This window comes from Grammomys surdaster, unplaced genomic scaffold, assembly GCF_004785775.1.
Source record: "Grammomys surdaster isolate TR1022 unplaced genomic scaffold, NIH_TR_1.0 325, whole genome shotgun sequence".
Classification (NCBI taxonomy): Eukaryota; Metazoa; Chordata; class Mammalia; order Rodentia; family Muridae; genus Grammomys; species Grammomys surdaster.
Window position 1 is genome coordinate 3,477,164 of NW_021604744.1, and position 24,767 is coordinate 3,501,930.

Genomic DNA, 24,767 nt, shown 5'->3' on the forward strand with positions numbered 1-24,767 from the left:
GAGGATGTTATAGTTGAATCTCTCTTCAGCTACACACTCAATTTTAATCTCTTTGTAGAAAGGACATGTGCCTAAGAGGTGGTTCCTATCCCTGAACAGAGATTCACCAACTTTTTCTCTGTGTTAGACTTTTGGTCACTGATAATGGTCCTAAGATGAACACCCTCTCAAACCAAAGCATAGGGAAGGATTTGTTTTGGCTCACAGGTTCAGAGATTTTGGTTTACCATGGAAAGGAGTCTGTGATGGAATAAAGTAGCTTCCTCAGGGAAACCAGGAAACAGGAGAAAGAAATGCATAGAAAGTACTGTCTAGCTTTCTCTTTTCTCTGTTTATCTGAGGAAGGCCCCAGCCTGTGGACAGGGTGATCAGCATTCAGGGCAGATCTTTCCCCCTTAATTAATTCTCTCTGAGAATGTCCTGAAAATACCCAGAGGTGTATATACTAACCTCTCTGACATCTTCCTCCAATCTTATCAAGTTAATATTCAAGATTAAAGGTCAGATCCGATGTATGCCTCTGTACAAATATTCCTTCTCTATCTTCCCTTGTTTTTTCTTTTATTTTGAATTTCTTATCTTCTCAGTTTAACTTCCAAGAAAATGTAACAATGCCAGAGCATGGGAGGACACCCAGGTCACTTTCTCAGATGAATTTTTGCTCTTATGTACTAGATAGTAGATTCAAGGGAGTATGATTTTAAAAGGTCAAATAACCAGTATATGCAAGAACTGTGATTAGAAATTGTCATTGAGATACACTGATTTTTCACTTAAATGGGCAGCTGAAGTGAAGAGAAAAAAAACATACCACGTAGTTATTTGCAACTTTCATGCCTTATAGCTTAGAAAAAAAAATGATGGGTCTAGGTTAGAAAAAATAATAGATTTTCTAAATCAAAATTAATCAGAGATTCATTTCTACTCAATAGTCCTCTATTTGTAAAATAGATGCCAAAACTCATAAAGATGATTGATGTTAATATAATTCATAAAAATCCAACTCTTTCAGAAGTCATTATATAAATAGATGTGAATTTTCACATCTTTAATAAAGCAGTTTAAATTGAAGATAAAAAAATGATTTATGAAAGATAATAGTCACAGCAACATATGAAATAATAAAAAATAAAACACAAGCAAATTCAATGACATGTTTTAGAAAATGTTCATAACTAAAATGTCCAAAATGAGAGGTAATAGAAAGAAAATATTCCAGATAAATGTCACACATCTGACCTTTTCCTTCTGTATTATTGTTCAAATCAAGTTACCATCACTACTTACATTACTGAATAATTCTTAATCCAATTCTCAAAGTCTTCAAAACTTCAAAGGAGAGATAAATTAGAACACATCATATACCTAAAGAATTTCCAGAGACCTTGTTTTGTTAGCTTTTATATTTTATGAATTGCTCTCTTGTCCAGGAGTGAAACATACAGTGACCAGAGTTGCTTTGTAATATATTTATGTAAAGCTTTAAAACCTTATTAGTGTTTGCATTTAGTGTACAAGACAACAATGATATGCTTTAACCCCAAATCTCAGGATTCTCTTGATGGCTTCTCAGTTCTAGAAATGAATCTAATTCATATGAAAGGGAAGAAATGTTTCCATGGTCACTCTTACACTAAGGATCCTCAAGGTTGAGAGAGTATGCCAGCTAAATTGACCTATTTCATCAGGAAGAGGAGTAGCATGGAAATCTCGGTGGTCTGAGCTAAAAGCTAGTAGCTGGGTTGAATAATTTAATTTACGTATCTTACGAAAAGTAACCATATAAGCATCTTAATGCTCTTATACATAATTAATTGTTAGTTGCTAGAGTACATTGTTTACTTGGCATTTGAAAGACTTCCACAAATTCTTACATATTAAAAAGTGTTTTAATGAACAAAGGGTGCTGCTTTTCCAACTCAGACTTCAATAAGAACTTTTCAAAGTGAAGTTGACAGTACCGTTACCTATGAACCCATACAATAAATCCAATTCATTTGGAAAAACCCCTTCTGATTGAGCAAAGACTTAAGAAGAATGTTAGTCATTTCCTGAACTTCAGTCAGCACAATTGCACCCATTATTTTTCAGAATCTGTTCTGTTTTCTACACAAACACCTTTCTACCAACTGGAATTCAGTCTCTTCCCATTCTCACATCCTACCTAGACTTTGCAGCAATTGTCTGGTCTTCCAAACTTGTCAGGGAAGCACTTACCATCTGGTGAAGATAGGCAGCGAGACTAACATCAACCACTCTATTCAGTTGGACAGCATGAGATTAGGCTTTGCCTTGTCCTCAGCTACTCTGTATTGTGCAAATTGGTGAGTTTTCAGACTGTACTGTGCCCCAGACTCTGTTTTATATGCAGCGTTTGTCTTTAGCTTGAGGACAGAAAATGGTAGAGCTCTTGGTGGGCAAGTAAATCGTACCATTTTCCTAGCATTGCCCATGTGGCACAGGCACATGAGTGACTTATTGTTGGTCATAGAAAATATGCTTCTGCATAGTGATTAGAGTGAAGTGTGACAGTAGGGGCACATAGGTATATCAAATTACTATCATGGAAACTAAGCAAGGAACTCATTGGACACACCAGAGCAAGGAAAGAGTATAAGTTCTTCACCCAGATTTCATTAGATGATGGACATTTAACACTATGATGACAATTTACCTACAACAATATATCATTAAAGATCTACACTATCAAGAAGTAACAAACACAAAACTCTTGACTGTTCCTGGAACTTAAGCTTAGCTTTGACCCAGTCTACTCAACTACCTTTGCCCAGTCTTTCTGCTTCCTTGCCTTAACAGGACTCCATTGTTTCCTGCTCCAATGTCTTTAGAGATGACTACAACATTACACCCAAACCTGCTTCTTCATGTGGTCTGACTTCTACGATTACTTTCAGCTTCTATGTTCATCATATTAATACCGACTCAAGAAATTTCCTTCCAGTAAGAAACTCATGCCTTCATAAGTTAGGTATTTTATTTCACGAACAGCATGTACACACACTTAGGTATTCTTTTGTATCCTTTCTCTCTCTCTCTCTCTCTCTCTCTCTCTCTCTCTCTCTCTCTCTCTCTCTCTTTCTTTCTTTCTTTCTTTCTACCAGAATACAATGATGCTTACATTAATATGCTTAAGGTATACTTCCATCCTTTGTGGACTCATTTCCATTAATAGTGATAATAGATAGAACAGATAATCAAGAGTAACTAACAAAATGGTTTTGCTTCCATACCCATCTCTAAGTTAGAAGCAACCTACAGCATCCATTAAAGAAACACATCTCATAAAAAGCAGTTGGGTTTATACCACTTGGTCAAATCCCATGTAAATCAATGTCAAAATACTCATAAAGAACTTCTGTGCATTTGAACCAAAGCGCCATTCTTTAGATTAGGGTCAACTTAAATGTATCTATTTAAATCATTTTACACTGAAAGGAAGAAAAATCACTTTTTCTAATTCATTAGGGAGAAGCCTGTGCTTTGTTTCTTAGATTGCAGGGTCAGCAACTTATTTGTCCCCTGGGACATCTCTGGTTTTCAGACTTGCTTCTTCCTACCCTGATGAACTAAGTCCCACCAGGGTCAGAAACCATTGGTCCTTGAAGTTTTGCCTCCCTCACTTGGAGCACAAAGTAAGTCAGATGCATTGGTCTGCTGAAGTTAGTATAAGATTCCTTTGAGCACCACCCATTCTACTATAAGGAAATTTTGAGAGCATTTAGGAAACAATAGAGCCATTTTAAAAATCATTTCAATTATATTAAATAATGATTCAAATGACATTAACAACAAAACAGAATATAGACAAGCTCAGGATTCCTGCACATAGAACTGCACTTGACTATCATTTACACTCAAGGATATTTATGTCTTGTGTGGAAGAAACATTCATAAAGATGTGTGACTACAGTAATGTTGCATTAACAGCTTTCAGTCATTTGGAGTTAGAGCATTTATACCACAGATGCTGGAAAGCACCATTAAGGAGGATGAGAGGATGTCTTCTGGAAAGCGAGGTCTTCAGCCAACCTCTGGCTTCTAAGGCATCTAAAGAAATGTCTACCTACCAAATGATTTCTCATTTAAGCACAAAATAAAACACTCCATGGCAACAGACATTTAGGTTTCAAATATTTATGTGTGTCTGCTTAAAATTGAGATAAAATTAACACTAGGATAAAAAGAAAGGTATAAGTACTACCAAGACTGATAGATGTTAAGCAGAAGAGCCACAGGGGAAGTGAGAGGAACCAGGTCAGGTTGACTCCATGTAGCTGAAATGCTAAGGATACAAATTCTTCTCCTGCACAGTAAATTATGTCAAATCCATTGGTCATCAGCCAAAGATACATTCCCTAGTTAGAAATGATGGAAAGCTAGGTTAGTGGTGGCTCATGCTTTTAGTATGCCTTGAATTCCAGTACTCAGAAGGCAGAGGCAGGCAGACCTCTGAGTTTGAAGCCAGAATGGTCTACAGAGTGAGTGCCAGGTCAGGCCAAGCCAGGAGGCCAGGACTACAGAGAAAACCCCATCTTAAAAAAATGCAATAGAACACTAATAAACAAACAAGCATTCAAGCATCTTATATACTTTATAAGTATATAAGATTTATTTTCCTAGTTAATAAAAGTTATGTATATTAAATTTTTAAGTATTTTAAATATTTCTAGGTATATTAAGTAAGAGTTAGAAGGGAACTTTGAAAATCACAAGGGATCACATCATAGGTCCTAATGTAATTGATCTGGAGAAACACTCGTTATCAGCTTTGCAACCCTCTCTCTCTCTCTCTCTCTCTCTCCCTCTCTCTCTCTCTCCCTCTCTCTCTCTCCTTCCCTCTCCCTCTCCCTCTCCCCCCTCCCCCTCACCCTCCTCCCCTCCCCCTCCCCCTTCCCCTCCCCCTCTCTCTTTTGAGCGTATAGCTGGCGTTTTCTGTAATATAACTGTATATATTACATCTCACCCCTCACTTAACTATCTCTCCCTTCCTTTCAATACTTTTTCAAATGCCGTCTCTCAGCAGCATCACAGCCCACAGTTTATCTAAGATTTCACCCACACTCTATCACCTGACACTCTTCATTTACTTGCTCAAGTTTTATTTGTCTATTTATTCTACACAAAAGCTACAAAAGGAAAAGAACTTTGGGGCTTCCCCTTACCCACATTGTAAACCTATCATCAAGAAGAACATACAGAATAGAAACTCCAAACTGATTGAGTGTACCAGAACACAACCCACAGGTACCAACTAAGCAGGGCTTGTGGGGGCTCATGGAGACTGAAACGGCAATCAGGGGCCAGCACAGGTCTGCATTAGGTCCTCTGCATATATGTCATGTTTGTTAGCTTGGTGTTCTTGTGGGATCTGAACAGTAGGAGTTGAGGTTTCTCTGGTTCTTCCTCCCACTCTTGGGACCCTTTTCCTCCTCCTGGGATGACTTGCCCAGTCTTCATACAAATGTTTGTGGCTAGTCTCATTGAATCTTGTCACGGTGTGTTCAATTGATATCCCTCAGAGTCCTGCTCTTTTCTGTAGGGAAATGGAGGAGGAATGAATCTGGAGGAGAGGAGAGATGAGGGGAGGAACTTGGAGAAGTAGATGGCAGGAAACTGTAGTCAGGATGTATTGAGAAAGAAAAGAATACTTTACTGAAATATGATTATTTCCCGAATTAAATTTTCATTGCAGGCTGTAGAAATGGCTCAGTGGTTAAGAACACTGACTACTCTTCCAGAGGTCTTGAGTTTGATTCCCAGCAACCACATGGAAGCTCACAACCACTTGTAATGGGATCCGGTACACTCTTCTAGTGTGTGTTTGAAGAAAGCTACAGTGTACTCATATAAATAAAAGAGATAAATAATATTACAAAATTTTCATTATATTTAAAATATTTTAAATTAACACTTTATTATTGTAGCATTTTACATTTACATAAATCAGAGCAAGTAATTATTCTTTGTAAAAATTTTTTTCTTGTTTGTTAAAATAAATATGAAGTCTGGATGAGTAGAGTCCAAATCCCCTGAGACCCAGAAAATTCTAGAATCCTTTTGGTTCATTGATTAAAACAGCAAGACCAATTAGTTTCACAACAGATGGCAAAACTAAAGCCAAGCAGCTATCTTGCTACTTCTGGCATCTGTCACAAGATGAATTAGGCAGGAATATGCACAGATAAGCTATGATTCAGCAACCAGCCAGGAAGCACACCTTAAACTCTGGCTCTTCCAGCATCCCCAGTTTCATGAGCTCTGAGAACATTTGAAAGTATCCATAGGAGCGAAGGACAGAGTTGAACCCATTTCAACTCTAATATGTTAGTCATCTGAAATGCAATTCCATTCTCTAGGTTCTATGTGATTTACAAAATCAAACCAGAGTAACACCTTCATTTGCCAGTTGTCTTTGAATAGCTTACCACTACTAAATCAAATAATATTACAGAGTTCTAATTATAATCAATATCATGGATACACATGTCTGATACAATGCTTTGAAAAGAAAATGAAATGTATATCTTTTCCTCTACAATGCTGATTATATCTGATGAATATAAGAATAGATCCCCCTCTATATTGTTACTATACCATCAATAATAATAATAATAATAATAATAATAATAATAATAATTTCTTCCCTGGAAGTGTGAATACTAAATCACCAGTGAGAGATACCCACAGGAACATGTTGTCTGTGTTTGTGTCCAGTGACAGCAAAAATGGTTTACATCTTTGAGATATCTCATTTGTCTTGGTGTCATGTAGACATAGCCAGACTCAAATGAAATATGAATTCATTGAGGTAAGAGGATTCACATTCACTATACAGGAAATTAAACGATCATTTCTTGTCAAACAAAAAGTAAGATGTTTTAAGGAAAAAGGCTTCTTTGACATTTAGTCAAATTTTATTCTTTCAGGAAACAGGCCATTCTTTGACAGAAAAATATGTTACTGCCAGAGGATATGGATTCCTCTGCTATATTTTGCTAGTTTTCTATTTTCTCAGCACAGAAGGAACAGATGGAAATAAAGCTGATCCAATGAAATAGTTTCTTTTACATTCCAGCAATAAGGAAAACTAAAATTCAATGAAATAGTCTACCCAAATTTACCACATATACAAGCAGGCATTTTGAAGACTTTATAGGAAGTGTAAAACCAAGAAGAATCATACAAATTATTAAAATAATATTTACTTTTTCATTTCCTTTTAGACAACTTTATAGTTGTTATTTGTACTGTTCTCTAAATACACAGTCTCTGAATATGAATGCAAAAGAAGCTATACTATTTGTTTTAAAATGATGTTTAGGTTTCTTAGAGTTTCACACTCAGAATAAATAATACCAAAGTGAGGCCTATCCGTACCATGTGTAAAAAGAGGATATGAGTTCTCTGAGATTTCTGGATGGTAAAATAGTCATTTAGTGAGCATTTCATGGTTCTGTTCCATCCACGCCATCTGATTATAAAATAAATCATTTCATAGCAAAATTATTATCTTTTGGGACAAACCAATTTAATATTTATTAGCTCAAATAAGCTGATAGAAATGCATCTGTTTCTAGTCATCTCTTTAGACCATCTTTGATCACATTCAAAGAATCAAGTGCATGGCAGTTAAAAATGGCAGCCATTCAGATGAACAGAGCATACTTCACCTTCCAGCATCATTCAGCTCATGATACCAAGGATGAAATGAGAAAGCTATGGCCAATCTTACATACAGAGGCCAATACAACCAATTAGTGGATTGCATGTGTGAAGTGGGCCAGCTTTCCTTTTATTTAGAAGTATATGTCCTATGACTAGAAAATATATTAAATAAATACATCAATGGTACAATCTATCAACTGGCTTCTTGATGGCAATTTTTCCAGGCAACCAAGAAAACAAACACTGGAATTTGAGAAAAGCTAAATACTCAAGAAAGAATAGAGGAGCAATTGAGATAGTATGTGATACATTGACACACGTTAGAGACAGGATCCCGGGAATGTCTGTATCTAACACACAGTGTTCAAGGTTAACTCGTCCTTGACTGAAGTGTTCACATTCCTGTGGCTGCTCCATTTGGAGAAAAATGAAGTAAGAGAAAAAGAAGACAGCAGTCTTGTCAGGTTTCTGTTAGTGTATCTTTCTCAACTTTTATAAAAACCTACACATAGGTGAACATGTTTCTAGGTCTTCTTTCTCGGGGTCTCTGAAAATGTGGGTCCATGAATCTTAAGCTCCATCACCGTCTTGGACTAACTGCCACAATTATTAGAATACAGTATCAGTATCCATATTAACAATTCGAAACTATAGAGAAGGAACAAATAAGATGTTATCATGAATTCTTTCTCTTAGTTTCAGAAATTTAATGCCATACTTTTAAACATACCCTTTAACAGAAATTTCAACAAAAACTCTTATTGTCACCCATCTGTGGATTAACAATTAAAAAATAAAAACCTCTGTATAGGGGTGTGTTTGTGTGTTTGTGTGTGTGTGTGTGTATGTGAGAGAGAGAGAGAAAGAGAGAGAGAGAGAGAGAGAGAGAGAGAGAGAGAGAGAGAAAGTACAGAGACAGTAGCATAGATACAGAGAAAAGACTGAGACAGTCACAGAAAGAGACATACACAGACAGAGAGACACACAGAGAAAAACAGATTGACAGATAATGGACAGAGACTCTTACAGGATATCACAGTTATTGAGACTGGATAAGCAGCAAAACTAGCTAGTCACTTTTAATAATAGATGATTATTAGACATTTGGAGATCTCTACCTGTTATTCTATTCAGTGTCACACAGTGCACTCTCTACATTCATCTTTTACAGACCATAAGCCGCAAGGAGGCTGTGGGCATGCAAGAAGTTGGTAAGAGAAAATGATGACTGAATTAACATGGATTAAATTACCAAATTTCAAATACAGCAAACTAAAATCTCTGAAAAGGTTGAAAAATTTGAAACCCTGAGAACTGGTGATAAATTCCATATCCCATGTGAATATCATTCTTTGTTTCATTTGAATAACATCTCTTGAACTTCATTTAGGATATATAATTGGCAGAACAGTTAATTATAAAAAGTAGCAAATGATTCATGAGGTGACCAAACGTGTTCTATGCCTGGTAACTCCTTGGTCCATGACATAAATATTACATATGACTCTAAACACAGAAGGGTAAATTTTATACCTAAGAACAGCATTTTTTTTTTAGAGGCTCCAAAATATTAGAAGCTGTGATGAAATAAGAGATTTTGAGGTAAAGAAAGATGACAGAAGCAAATTACAGATAATGTTCAATTCAAAGTTAGTATAACATTTTTTAAAAATCTATGAAAAAAATCAATAATACTAGGGGATATGAAGCATGAGAGAAAACATTTGCTTTTTACTCAGGGGAATATACAATTAACACTACATGTATATTCTACTGAGTGATAATACAGTTGTAAAATGTTCATTGTTTATAAACATTCAAAGGGAAAGACTAGTCTATAAGATAAACAGAAAGCATTAAATTCTACAGCACACAATATTTTTTTCCTCTTATTTTATAACTGCTTCTGTTTTTTCTGGACTCCCTTCCCCCATCTACCTACTATGTGCTATTTCTCCTCTAGGTTCTATGCCCATCAGTAGGCATCATTTTCTGACTCTACAGACATTTTTAACCCATTTTCTCCTCCTCCTCCTCAGTTTGTATATACTACATCTGATTCTCACAATATTATTCTAGGCTTATAGTCCTTGGATTTAATACCTTTATTTTTCATTGTTTATTAGCTTCCCCCATTTAATATACTCTAAAAACCCCACAGTTAGCATTTCTAAAATCATTTTTATTCTCTCCCAGAGCTCATCTTTTTCTGTCTTCATTAAGGATGACACGGTATCATCCAAGCCAACCACCCTCACTTGTAGAATCTTGTTTTAATCATCTCTCAATAAGTCTTGTCACTGTATATTTAAGGTTCAGCATGGCCTGAGTGCTGTTGAGTACCTGGTTCAAGCCTGACCACACTACCAGCAGTCACTTGGGCTCTTTGTGCCTGTGCTCTGAAGGTTAGGATGATTAACTTGATAATTTATGTCCCATACTGAGATCATTGCCTGACAATTAGTAAGTACTACATAATTGATTATTGCTCACCTTCATGCTTTTATCCATGCTGTTTTCTCTACTTAGAATGCCCTTTCAGAATTTTTTTTTCATAATTTAGATGCCAGGTTGATCGTACAGAGCACAAGCATCTGGGATGCTGTCACTGCTGACAGATGCGCTTCAGGCTGTAACAAGTGCCCCATGAATTATAAATAATAAATCTTCTCTAATTTAAGGGACGTGTGGTATAGTCTGCTGCTTTCCTTCTGTCATATCACCGAAGAGTAAAGCCCATGATGTTTATGGAGGCAACAGCAATGGGCTATACCCCAGACAGTGGCCAACCCCTCAGAAGAGATTCTCTTAGCTTGTCTGTAATTGTGCATTTTTCACTAAAAATGAAAACATTGCAATAGTCAGAACAGTGTGCCTTGCCAAATGCATACCTTCCATACCTAGAAGAGTATCTGACTCATAGAAGAAGAGTCATTTGTAGTTGAAAAGAACCAAAGAAAGAGAGGGAAGAAGATTGGAAGGAAAATCAGAAAAAAACACGAATAATGACATATGCAGGTATGAAAGATATTTCTTTTTTAAAAGTCTCTTAGATTTATTCATTTTCCATTTTTAAATCAGTGTTTTGCTTATATGTATGTATATGCACCATGTGCATATTTGTTGACTCTAGAAGACAAAAGAAGGTATCTGACCCCCTGGAACTTCAGTTATAGATGGCAGACTGCGACTATCTTGGCAATGAGAACCCAAACTTAGGACTCTACAAGTGCTTCTAACCTCTGAGCTATGTCTCCAGCACCCCAAAAATGTTTCTTTGTGTGAAACTAGAATCAGAATAAAGTCATATGATTAAAATGTGAAAGTGTGGAGTGTTCTTGGAAAATAGAGAATTCAACAGAGATGTTTCTTCTCAATTTTAAAGACACGGTATATGAAGAGATAAATGCAAGGATAATTGTTTGAATTTAGGAATGTGGAAAGAATATTTTAAATACATAAGCCATTTTCTAAAACAACAGAAGAGATTTATATCAGTAAAATTAAATTTAAAGTAGAAAAGTGACAATTTAATATTACTCATTTCTTTCTAAGCTACTCCTAACTTCCCTATTAAGCCCATAATACATATTAAAATATTAGAAAAATAAGATACTGTGATGGCTATGTGTATGGCTTATGTCAGCTTGACACACAAAGTAGAATGTCTGAAAGAGGAAGCTTCAATTGAGAAAATGCCTCCATAAGATTGAGAGGTAAGGCATTGTCTTAGTGAGTGATGAGGGTGGTACCATTCTGGCTGGTGGTCCTGGATTCTATGAGAAAGCAGGGTGAGCAAGCTATGAGGAATAAGCCAGTAAGAAATGTCCATCCATGGCTGCTGCATCAGGATCATGCCCCATTTGAATTCAGATTTTGACTTCCTTTACTGATGAACGCTGATGTGGAAGTGTAAGCCTAATGAATCCTTTCCCTCTCAACTTGCTTTTTGGTCATGGTGTTTCATTGCAGCAATAGAAACCCTAACCAAGACATATATCTTAAAAAAATAAGTATCACTTATTCTTGTTTTAGTATGGAACATAATTCAAATACTGACTAATTTTAGCAAATAAGATGGAAATTGTAGATTCAGGGGACCAGGAGTAAATCAGCATTCTTTTTGTAACCCAGCTCTTTCAAATTCTATCTAGGGTGTGAATTAGGGTCATCAGAACACATGGTATTGGTTGAGAAAGGTTGCTGTGGTAAACTTCACATTCCATGTCCCCTTGATATGGTCCTTAGAGTGGGTCCTAGACTCTCTGTTGTAAGCAGAATGGTTCAGTTTGGGAACAGGAAATGGTTTATCTTTCTCTCCCTTTTCTCATAGTTAACTGTTTGGCCTATTTACATTCTGAGGGCAATCTTTGTTTGTAATAAACATTTAGTATCAATTTGGGGGGCTGTATAAATTTTGGGATCATCTTTCTTTCCTCCTCATCTTCCTCCTTGCTTTTTTCATCCTCTTGCTGCTCCTCCTCCTTCTCTGTGGTCATTCTTAATGACCTGGATAACTGATAGCAGCAACCTAGGGTAACTTTATCCACATCTGTGCTTTAGTGTTTAACATCCCTGAAGGAATAGAGGTTTCCTTCCTTCCCTTTCCCCTCCTTTCATTCCATCCTCCCTCCATCTCTCTGTTCCTCCCTCCCTTTCTTCCCTCTCCCTTTCTCTGAGGGACACAAAGAGAATATCAGAGAAGGGAGTATTAATCTATACATAGTAGGACAAATAAAACATTCTAAGTAAAGAGGAAAGAGAAAGGTGTTTTAGATGAATGTAATATTAGTTCTAAACAAGATACTTAGGAGAGAGACACTCAGGACTCAGAGGGAGGGACCTTAGATGAAATGCCCAACAATGGTGAGAGGGAACATGTAGAGTCCACTTCCAGCAGAAAGACAAGGCATCAAGTAGAGGAATGGGTTTGCTATCTGATTATGAAAAACTGTGACCCCAAATTGTCCCTGTCTAAAATAACTGCAGGGACAAAAAAAAAAAAATAGAGAAGAGACTGAGGAAAAGAAGGTCCTATGACTGGCCCAAATTGGGATCCAGCTCAGGGGGAGCCCGAAGGCCTGACACTATTACTGATGATATGGTGTGCTTACAGATAGGAGCCTAGCATTACTGCCCTCTGAGAAGCCCAGCAAGCAGCTGAAAGAGCCAGATACAGATACTTACACCAACCAATGGACAGAAGCCGGGGACCCCTGTGGTTGAATTAGGGAAAGGTTGGAAGAAGTTGAGGAGGAGGGCGACCCCATAGGAAGACCAGCAGTCTCAATAACCTGAACATCAGAGAACTCTTAAGATGCTGAGCCACCAACTAGGAGGCATACACTAGCTAATATGAGGCCCTGGTCTGGCCTCAGTGAGTGAGAAGAAATTAACCCACGAGAGACTGGAGACCCCAGGGAGGGGGAGGTTAGTGGGGTGGAGACAGAGGAGGAGGAATGGGATGAGGAACTGTTGAAGGGTGGACCAGGAGGGGGATAACAACTAGAGTGTTAAAGAAGATTAAAGAATAACAAAAAATTAAAACAATAAAAAGTGATGATATATATGAAATACTGGCTTTGGTGGGGTTATAAGTATATTACAAGAGAATCAGACAATGAAATTGAAATAAATGTAATGGTTAGGGTTCTGTGAGCCAAGGCATAATACCATAACTATTGCAAAATAGCAGAGAAGGTTCTATCCACATTAATTAAGAAGAAAATGATTTTCATTAGATTTGTTTTACAAACACAACACTCTAGACTATGAGATATTTAATATACCAGTAGTTTTTAGCAGTCTATGGACTTGTCTCTGTTATTGCAATCGTCAGTAATTCTCTAAAAAAAATTATTGGTGAACTCTGGGTTCGTTGTTGATCATGCAGAAAATCTCAATTTTTTTCATTTAACTAAGAGTCAGGTTTCGGTCTTCTGATCTTGATATTAAATGACTATAATAATATACTGTTGCCTGTGCTACTACTACTACTGACTACTCACTGCCTGATCCTACCTGCCCTTGGGGTTGGAGGTCAGGTGGCACACAGTCAACAACACAGACTCCAGAAACATTGAGAAATGCTGAAGCAAAGTCTGAACATTGTTATAAGCTCCTGTAATACGCTCTGCTCACTCCCCCATTGGTCCCAAGAAAGTATCTTTTTTGTTTTTTTTTTGTTTTTTTTTTTTGTTTTTTGTTTTTTTTTTTTGGTTTTTCGAGACAGGGTTTCTCTGTGTAGCCCGGGCTGTCCTGGAACTCACTCTGTAGACCAGGCTGGCCTCGAACTCAGAAATCCTCCTGCCTCTGCCTCCCAAGTGCTGGGATTAAAGGCGTGCGCCACCACCGCCCGGCGAAAGTATCTTTTTTAAACATCAGTTTCTGATTGGCTGGCATTGTCTATACCAGCAATCCTTGTTCTCTCAGACAGTTCTCAATTAAGTCCTCTTGTAGAAGATGATTTTGCAGCAGCACGACCCCCAGCATTTACATAGAGATGGCCCCATCCTTTCTTGCTACAATATACCAAAATGAGCAGATTATATATAAAGTGAGAAATTAAATACAACTTATAACTAATACTCTGATTTAAAAAATAGCTACTAAAAATAACTCATGTTGTTCCTAAAAACCAAATCCATAGAGAAGGAAAATAGATAACCAAAGAACTAAGAATAACTATCAAGTTCTAAAAACCAAATTCATCATCAAATGTTGTGTGAAAATCAGCAATATACCAAATACTTCTATATCTCATAGATATGTACATATCTACTGAAAACATATTTTATTTAGGTCCAAGGTTTTGCTAGAAGGTAATTGCTATAAAATGCTACACAGGAAGAAAAAAGAAAGGCTTTCTCCTAGGTACAGCCACAAAATCCTCTCTATATTGGCCCTATTAATCTCGAGTATATAGTCAGTAGAACATTTGCAGCAGAGAAATTCTGTCCTAGTACTTCCTTCCCTAAGATGCTACTGAGCATCTGTATGAGCCAACATCCTGAGAGGAATCTTTTCACCATAATTGACATTACAAAGGATTGGTCCAAGTTAGAGCATAAAAAGACTCAATGTTAGGGCACTTTTGCAGTCTTATACTAACTGAATAGTACAAGTGAATAATAGTGAATAGACTAACTGGATTAGAAGTGAGTACTCATTGCCTGTATAAAAACGACAATAAATATAAGCGTGGCCCTTGAGCTGAGACATTCAATTCAAAAACCCTGTCAGAGCACACGTGTCTCATATATGATTTTATTTCTGATTGGGGACATTTTGCCTTCTCTTGATTTTCTTTTTATTTCATTTCAATAATATAACATGGAGCTGCTCACATTTTTTTTTTATCCGAAAACTTCATTGTCTGTGATCAGCCAAAACGGTGATTGCTGAGAGGCAGAAGAACCAATTATACAGCATCTAAAAATAAGCTACGGTTTTCAATGCAAGATCATGAAGCCTTTAGATACCCCTAAAATAATATCCCATCATAAACATGCCCATATTCATATACATGCACAGAGAGCCCCAGGAAACATTTTAGATTTTATAAGAGATTTAAAAACAGGTGCATATGACAATCAAACCAAATCTTGACATCAATCAAGTGAAACTTCACCTGAATTCTTCATTTGGAGTCCATTATGTAATTAAAAATGGGTGCCTGCATTTGAGAATGAACAGGAGGTACATGGGAAGAGTTAGAAAGAAGAAAAGGAAGGGGGAGATAATGTAATTGTATTGTAATATAAAAAATTGTGAAAAAGAGGACACAGGTAACAAAATACTGACGGATAAGGAGGTTTGGAAGTCAGCAGAAGCTTATGCTATCTAAGGGGTGCTCTACTGAATGGAGCAGATTATGGTCAGTTAACTTTCCCTGTCTCCAAATCACATTGAGTTGGAACACTATTCTCTGCATGCTTCATGCCATGTTTTTCAACCTTCTTTTGGGCCCAGAATCAATGGACCAAATAAACATGAAATACAGCTCCCAAAACTGTGATCCCAAGCAACTATTTATATCTTCAAATGGTTTAGCTGAGACAGAGTGCCATAGAGACTAAAAACCGACAAGTATAAATGCGTGAGCAACTCTGCTGTACTGTAACAAATACTTGATACAATCAACTCAGAAAGAATAAAGGTTGATTTTGGTTATAAGTTTGGAGGTTTTAGTACATGATCAGATGATTCTATTACATGTGGCCCAGGTTCATGTCATGGCAGGTAAGTAAGTGGTAGGCTCACTTATTCACTTCATAGGCAGGATGAGAAAGAGGCTTTTCTTATTTTCTTTAAAATCACGACTTCAACAACCTGACTTCTCCTACTGCTCCCATTTCTTAGTGATATCACCTCCTTTTAATTGCATACCTCTGGTGAACCAGGTCTTAGCACACAGGTCTTTAGGGAAGTTTTAAGTGATGTGCTTTACAAGTGGCTCTTCCTGCGTGCGCTGCTCTGTCTCCACTTACAAATCACAACGTTAATCCGATGACTGAAGGCTGAGGTTTAAAATGAATTAGACTTTTCCACAGTGTGAACAACTTACTCTCAAATTATTGGCAAAGTAAAACAAATATGTTTTACACCACTTGTGTATTTCCCCCATCCAAAAAATATAGTTTTGTGAAAAATTTTGAAAAATTTCTGTCTTCCATGGCCTGAGGTGTTGAAAATTATTTTTGTATTTTCCTTAAGAAATATAAGATCAATCAAACTGACTCTTGACATTAGAGGGGTTAGATATGGATTCCCTTAATCAATAATATTGCTCATTGGGGAAAAGTTACTGTTTCATGTATTTTTCCCATACACACAGAAATATACTGTCAAACGGGAAAAACACCGGGTGTATTCTGACAGGTCATATATGGCAAAAAATTAATTTTCAACAATTTTGATTAAAGGACAAATGGCATCCTGGGTCATATTTTCTATCAACTTTACAATGACAAAAAGACAAGCCAGCTTCCTACAAACTGTAGAACATCATTTGTATGAGACAATTGTATTCTTGAATACTCTGAGAATAACAGAAAATAGATGACATTTATAAAATATCATGTAGTAGAAATACTATTGCTTGCAAACATAGGTTTTCTTTCATTTTTCTTTGCTTGTTTGTTTTAAGACAAGTTTCACTCTGTAGCTCAGGCTGTCCTAGAACCCATGCTGATTCTTCTTTATTTTTCCAGGTGCTGAGACTGTAGGAGTGAGTCAGTATAACAAGCTCCATATTTTTGCTTATGAATCACTTTATTTATTATTTAACTAGGAATGGACAAAATGCCCTGGAGAAATCTTTCCATGTTAACTCCAGCTCTGTGGCTCTTCATTGCTGGAGGTCACTCTCTTCTTCAACTATAGTAATGTGAGAAGACAGAGTTCATGTTGGAGAGGCAGAGAAGGGTCTGGAGTGTGACTCTCCGGTAGTGATTTAATCATAGTTGTTAAAGAAAGCAGGATCGTGAATGCTGCCATCCACCAGCTGCAAATAAAATAACTGAAATTTATTTTTGCAAACATGCTGACAATTTTACAGCAGCTGAAATGAATGCTAAGGAGAGTCTATTCACACGGTACATTTACTGAATTAGGTATTCCATTCCATACAGTGTAACTGCCGTTAGAGTTCTATTTTAACATTTCCTTGAAAGGATGCATATAAATAAAATTATCTTTTAAGTGCCCAAGGGAATCTTCATACACAAGGTAGACAAATCTCTTTACAAAATAAAAACTTACTCTATTGGAGAATGACCAAGATTATATATATATAATTTCTTTAAATCTGTAATTATTTTAAAGGAAAAAAAGTCCCCTTTACTCTTCAATTTAGCATAGCTTAAATTTGTCTTAGTTATTTTTCATAATTATGAATGTATTTCTTTATTTAATCCCAGACATGCTGACATAGTATGATGAACAATTTTTTAGTGACATGAAAGATGATTATTGCATGTGTGTGCTTAGACAGTGACTTGACAATGGATGTGATATGTGTTGTTTTATATACCATCTTCACATGTGTTGTGGGAAGGTGACTTTTATAAAGAGAACTTTTGGAAGAAGACACCTGCTGCCAGTCTCCGTATACCAATGGTTTTGAGTCAGCCATTGCCACTGTGGTGACTGTTTTTTAATAATACAAAGGGGATTTGTATTAATCCTTGATATGCAGTTCATGTGTGGTCATATGGTATGGAACTGTAAGTATGGCATACAACAGAAATTTAAATTCCACTGACTTATAATCTATGAGACACAGGTGTAGTCTTTAATTCTTTTTAGTTTCATTTCTTCATTCGTAAAATCAAGACACCAACATCAAGAAAAAAAACAAACTAAAACAATAATGTGCATATTTAAGTGTGTAATGTGGTACCAATCATTATTTAGCTTTAACAAACACGTGTTAATTGAAACTACCTCCATTGCCTGAAATAGAATTCATTTATCCATCCACAACATTGTCTCAGTCCTGAATCAATAGTAATCATTATGAAAAGTGATATAACCATCAACATTTAAGAATAATTGATATATTTATCTGTGTGCGCACATTTGCAAATATGTATATGTGGGTGTGTGTTACTATGTTTGTGTGCATGGAGAGGGCAGAGGTCAATGCCTCACAGGAGTCAGCATCTTGTTTTATGAAATAGGGTCTCTCATTTGCTTGAAGTGAGTAGGCAGAATGGATGCTCAGTGAGCCTCAGGGAGATGCCTGCCTTATTCTCTCTGGCATCCTTCAGTGCTTGGATGGTAAGTACATCCATACCGCCATATTGGCTTTCTCAGATGGATTCTAGGAATTGAAGTCAGATCCTCAGGTTTGCATAGGAACAATTTACCAACGGATCTGTATCTAGGCCCAAGAACTTCTTATTAGAACAGCAGATAAATCTAATAAATCATTTATAGCATAAGGAGACATTTGTCATAATAAAAGAGACAAAGTAAGTTCATTCTGTGAGAACATTCAGGAAGGGTTCACATAGGAAATGGTGCTTAAAATTAAGTTTGTAAGAAGAACTATGAAAGTAGAGGTGATTGATTCAAAAGAATGGAATAAAACTACATGAAACAGAACAATTTAAAAAAAGGAAAGAAAAGAATGAAAGAAAATGAAGCGGGCTGTAAAAACACCCTTACAGAACTCTGTGCCATTTTGATGACATCATAAGACAGCTCAAAAACAGAGTGATGAAGTTGGTAGTATGAATATTGGAAGCAAGTACTGCAGGGTTCTTTTCTTCTTTTATACATCTGTAACCTTACATGCCACATCAAAGAATCTAGGCTCTGTTCTCTGACATTCAGAAAGGGCAGCCTTGTCTTGTTTTCATTTTTAATGCAGTAGCAGTACTGAGAATGGTGTGCAGAGTTGCTGATAGTTTTAAAGAAGACTTAAATTGCACATAAGTTCTGAATATCTCAGCTCAATACCCAGTGAGAAACAGCAAAAACAGAAGCCTAGAAATACAAAAGAAGTGTAAGAAACTTGTAGATATTAAAGATCACTTGCAAAACATGTCTAACGTTAGATTTCAATCAACGACTGGGTGATGATTTAAGAACTGTGTCAAGGGAAGAGAACTATCTGATGCCTCTCCTATGAAGATGACTTAAACTGAAATAGGTGGAGGAGAGGGACAGGAAACAAGTGGGACTAGATTTGTAAATAAGTCAATCAGAAGATCTGGTTGGCAGGAGACATGTCTAGAGAAACAGAGATTTTAAACTACTGTTACTTTAGAAGAATGGCAGGCATAAGAATTGAGTGTGAGTTCCCCAGGAGAACATTCAGGTTTGGAGCCAAGCAAACTGTATTAGACTATCATGAGGAAAAGAAACCACAGGATTGAAATAGCTGATGAGAATGGTCTTTGTGATCTCTGCAGCAGAGCAGATAAAATAAATGTATTTTCAGGCTGTTACCATTGCTTTTGGTTGCTCACAATAAGTAGGTAGTAAGGCTCTGTGGGTGAAGACATCACATACTTTGTTTTCAGAAATAAAAGAGTTTAGCTGGAACTATTCTGGAAACTTCTGCCCTGTTAAGGAGCTTCCATAATTCAGGAGCTATATGTGGAATACTAGTGGAAAATGTTATCAGTGAACTTAGCAAGCAATGGATTCTGTATACTTAAATATGGACCAGCCAGATGTTGCCAGTGGTGTAACATTGGCATGACTAGGTTTGAGAATTTACCAACTACTTTGTGAGTGGCTATGTGGCCTGCTTCACAGGAGGAAATTCATGTTTGATACTGTAATCATGGTCAAATGCCTATAACTAGGGAGGTCTTAGGCTATAGTGGGGCCACTATGCTTGTTTTGTTAAAGGGACAGTTCAAACTCTCTTCAAAAAATCTACACTTATATAACCTTGGTAAGAGAAGCTTCTTTTTTCACTAGATAGCAGTCATTCTGAGGTCAAAGAGCTAAGAATACAGGACTACTGAGTGCTCAACTCTTCATGGGAATTCTATATCAGTCTCTAAAATGTTCAAGAAACATTAAAGGAAAGACATAAGAGGTGGAAGATGAGCAGTGCTCTGATATACTCTTTTGAGGACATGCCATGACAATTGTACTTGTGAATTCACAAAGGTTCCATTTACCTGCACAAAGCCTACATAAGACCAAGCCAATGATCATTACAATATGTTTGGGGCAGGACCTCTGAGATGTTATCATAGCTGAGGGGGACAGGGAAGTCATTTTCCTCCATGCACATATTCAGACTTGGTGAATTATTTAAAAAATAAATAGAAGAAATGATAGGAATATAGAAATGCATCGAGGAGAAGTAGTATGAGGAATTGTGATGGATATTGTCAAGATACATTATATTATTATATTCATACTTATATATAAAAATATCAAAGGATAAACAAAAATAATCCTTTAAGTATATTGTCTCAGCATAGTGTTGTTGGAGACCATTTTAATATTACTGGCACCAATGGTCTTCTAATTCAAGGCCATTATGATGCTCTCTACCTGGAGTTATTATTAGTTTCCACATCTGGAAATGTTCAGTCCCATAACTATCTTCAATTTTGATACTACAGGCGAGCTCTTGGCCACTCAAGTCTGACACAGTGCTTATAGACTGATGTTTTCTCATGACAACCTCCTCGGGCTTAATCACTTTCTAGAGTGTTTCTTAAACCCTCAGGGCAACAATTGACTTCAAGTTTGTCATTTTATTTTCTGGTACACACACATATACACACATGATACAACTCAGGAACTGCTAAATGAAAAATGTTCAAAAGGAAGGTATGATGAATAGATCTTTCCTTTCAAATAGTTTTCAGACACATCATTTTCCAATACTTCTGGGTATTAATCAACCTAGGAGGTTGCTCTGAAGTTTTCAGTTTGTTTTAGTCAATTACACAAAACAGTGATTTTTGTTAAGACATTTTAATACATTTAACCTGCACTGAGGTACTGTCTCCTAGTTATTTCCTTTGAGAGTTTTCACAGAAGGCAACCTCCAGCCCCCTCAACTTTTCTGAAGATTGTTTGGTGGGCTCAGGGCTACATGCTTATTATGTTCATTTGCTATTTCTCGTCATCATTAGTGTCATAAGCATAAACTCAAAAGGCATTGACACTAGATATGATATTCCAAACCTTTAACCCAAGTAGGACACAGAGGTAGAACAACAGCAATTTCAAGGCCAACTTGGTATAAAGAAGCTTGAGTAGAATTTCCTTGGTAGAATGGATGCTTTAGCATGCATAACACTGGAGGTTTAAGCCCTGCACTGCATAAATGGGTGTGGGATAATTGCCTACTATCTTCCCCCTGGGGAGGTGGAGGCAAGAGGAGCAGAAATTCAACTTCTCCCTTAGATACATAGGGAATATTAGGCTATCCTGAGCTATAAGAGACTCCTCCCAAAAGTGTCTGTGGAGGATCTCATTCTTTTTTTTTTCTCAAAAATCAGTAAAACTTTATTCACTTCCATTCTTTCGCCATTAACGTAAAACCAGAGAAAGCAAAAATGTTCTGTTTACAAAGATAAATGGCCTCTTACCCAGAGTTCAAAACCTCAAATGACAAGGAGGAAGATTTTGAAAGCGCCCTCCCTGACAACCCCTGAGCTGACCCTTGTCATCTTTAGACAAAAACCCTTCACTCTACTTGCCAGGGACCCTGTTTGGGGGCAATTCAAGAGAAATCAGGCCAATCCGTTCCCGTGATACAAAGTTGAACAGAAGCTACACCAAGGATCGAGTGCCTGTATTAAACAGGGCACTGGAACCAGGAGGCTATTTATTAAAACAAAAACAAAAACAAAAACCAGGATTCATTTCAGGCACAACTTTTTTTTTTTCATTTTGTTTTTAAATCAGTAAAAGACACCGGGTCCTAGACGCTGCAGTGATCTAAGCAGCAGCAGTTTTGTACATCCCTCTTTTGTTTAAATATGTTTAAATTATCACACTGCTGGCACACTTCATTTGCATGAAATTCTGCACCACACATACTAATTGTAGTAAAGTTATTTACCCCCTCCATCCCAGGAAGAAAAAAAAAAAACCTACTCTGGAAGATAGTTTTCACTGAAATGTAATCAAACTTCGTTAAGTGGATTGTGACTAGATTATAAATGATATGAAAATAACATTTTAATATTTGGCCATCAACTTAAGAAAATCGTTTGCTATATAAATTTTTGCAATTTTTAAAAGTAATATATTCTACCTTCCTATGGTCCTCAGAATTAAAACATAATGAACAGGGAAAAAAAGGAAAAGAATGCAGCTGAGTGTTAAGTCATGAAGGTAGAGTATATACTGACTAGAGTGCAGAATTTCATAGGGCCAACAAAGTAACAGTCTGTATTGTTCACTTACACAGGCCAAGTGGAATTTTCAGTTACCAGTTGTGTTAAATGCACCAAATAAAGCTCCTAAGTAGACACTATAAGGTGCCACCTTAAGTTTTCCAGGCCGTAACTGTGCATAATTTTAAAATGGTTTCTTAAATTTATTTATTTTTTCTTTAAACATAACATGAGGAAGGCGTTAAAACTGGTGTAATAGCTCAATAGAATAAGTATTCCAGATTTTGGGAGGGATGAAGAGGAAAATATTCAGAACCCTTCACCAGAATCCCCCCTTCTTGACCATAGTGGATTAATGATCTGCTTTGTGTATGTGGTTAGTCATGACACCAGCTTGACGGATCTTTCTTTCTGCACCAAATCCCATTGAGTTATCTGGTTCCCTTGACTGATGAAGAACCATTAGACGTGGAGCACTGGCATTATCCAGGGTGATGTTCTTTAAGCGATTGACCAACCGATCAGGTCGAGGAGCTGCACCAGCTTTGGGGCCTTCACAGACTCGCCAAACATTACAGGCTCTGCATTTCCCAGTGCGCTGATTAAGGATCACTGAGAATTCTACCTTGTCTCCTGCCTGTAGCTCAATGCCATCCTGAACTTCTTTCACATGGAAAAAGAGCTTTTTGCTATCTCCTACTTCATAGTTAATAAAGCCAAACTGACCTTTCACACACTCCACAGTAGCCCTATGAAGGGGTGTGATGTTGTAGGCTATAGTTTGTGCATTTTGGCCAAGTACACACAACTGGAACTTGACACTCTCCCTTTTCTGTAGGCAATCCCCTTTGTTGGCCATCCCAACTATGCCAAAAGGATACACTTCTCCTTTCATATCCCCCTCCTCCACAATCTCAATCATTCCTTGGTACTCAATCTGTGTTGGATCAACACCTCTCAGAGGACGAATGACTTTACCAGAGTAGATGGTGGGATTAGCTTCCTCAGTAATGCCGTTCACTGAGTGAGTTTTGTTTACTTTCTCAGCACTGATTTTATTGCCTTTGCCTTTGGACAAGCTGTATTCAACCATGTCTCCCAGTTCCAGGCTATCAATATCACCAGAGAGCTCACTATAATGGAAAAGTATTTCCTTATCATGATTAGCTGTTTCAATAAATCCAAAATTATCTTTCAGAGTTGCCACATAACCCAAGAGCCTTTTGGAGTTAGAATTACGACCTAAAAGTCTCACACAAGTTGCAATCTGCTGTCCAGGCCTCTGTTTGTCACTAATACTAAATTCAACCTTATCTCCTATTTGAGGAGAAGTAGATCCTTCCACATCCTTGGCTTGAAAAGCAATAGTCAGTTTCACCCTACAGTCATCATAAGCAATAATGCCATCTTCTGCCTCCTTGTCTTTACCTTTATTTGGGCTTGTAGTTTTAGGATTGGGAAAAGTGGCTTCTTTTTCTATGGTGCCCAGAAAACGATGATCTGAATGGGAATGGAATGAAACCGTGCCCTTGAGAAGTTTTTTAATCCTAATAGCATGATTTCTTTGGGCAGAGAACATATCAGGAACCACAGTAAACTCTACTTTATCTGCAATGTGGAGCTGGTTCCCATCTAGAATCTCACTGAAGTGGAAGAACATTCGAGCATCACGATCCACACACTTGATGAAACCAAAATCATCTCTCATGGCAGCAATCACACCCATCTTTTTAGCTTCATTAGTGAACTGAAATGTATTTGATAGAACCTCTATGTTGGTTGCTCGTTCTAATTTGTCACGTTGGTCTGTTGAAATATTAAACCTAACATGGTCACCTTCTAGCAGGGTCACTTTGGATTTTGTGTCTTTGTCTCCAAAGGGAATTCTTTAGGAATCACAAAGTCAATTTTGACTCGTCCTGGCAATGGGTCATTCTGGTTTTTACTGGGTACTTTTGGGATAACTTTGGTTACAGTTTCTTCAAAATGTTCAATGCTGATATCTTCAAAAATGACTGTTCCTTGAGGCAATAGTCTGACATCTGTTGCAACTTCTTTACCATTTCTGTCCTTGATTGTGAATTCCACGTCATCTCCAGGCTGCAGGGTTTCTAGGTCACCTTTAAATTCACTATAGTGAAAGAATATCTCTTTTACGACATCATCTCTTTCAATAAAGCCAAAGGCCTCCTTCATGGCACAAACTACTCCTTGACAACGACTTTGTTTCTTTTTCTTTTTTTTTCTTTTATT

General features: G+C 37.0%; 1 protein-coding gene and 1 pseudogene across 3 annotated transcripts in view; both read right to left on the bottom strand.

The window, feature by feature from the left end:
• Magi2 (membrane associated guanylate kinase, WW and PDZ domain containing 2) overlaps window positions 1-24,767 on the bottom strand; it is a 1,345,877-nt gene that overhangs the window by 829,471 nt on the left and 491,639 nt on the right. The window lies entirely within an intron of this gene.
• Window positions 22,867-24,767, bottom strand: part of LOC114630049 — a 3,631-nt pseudogene continuing 1,730 nt past the window's right edge.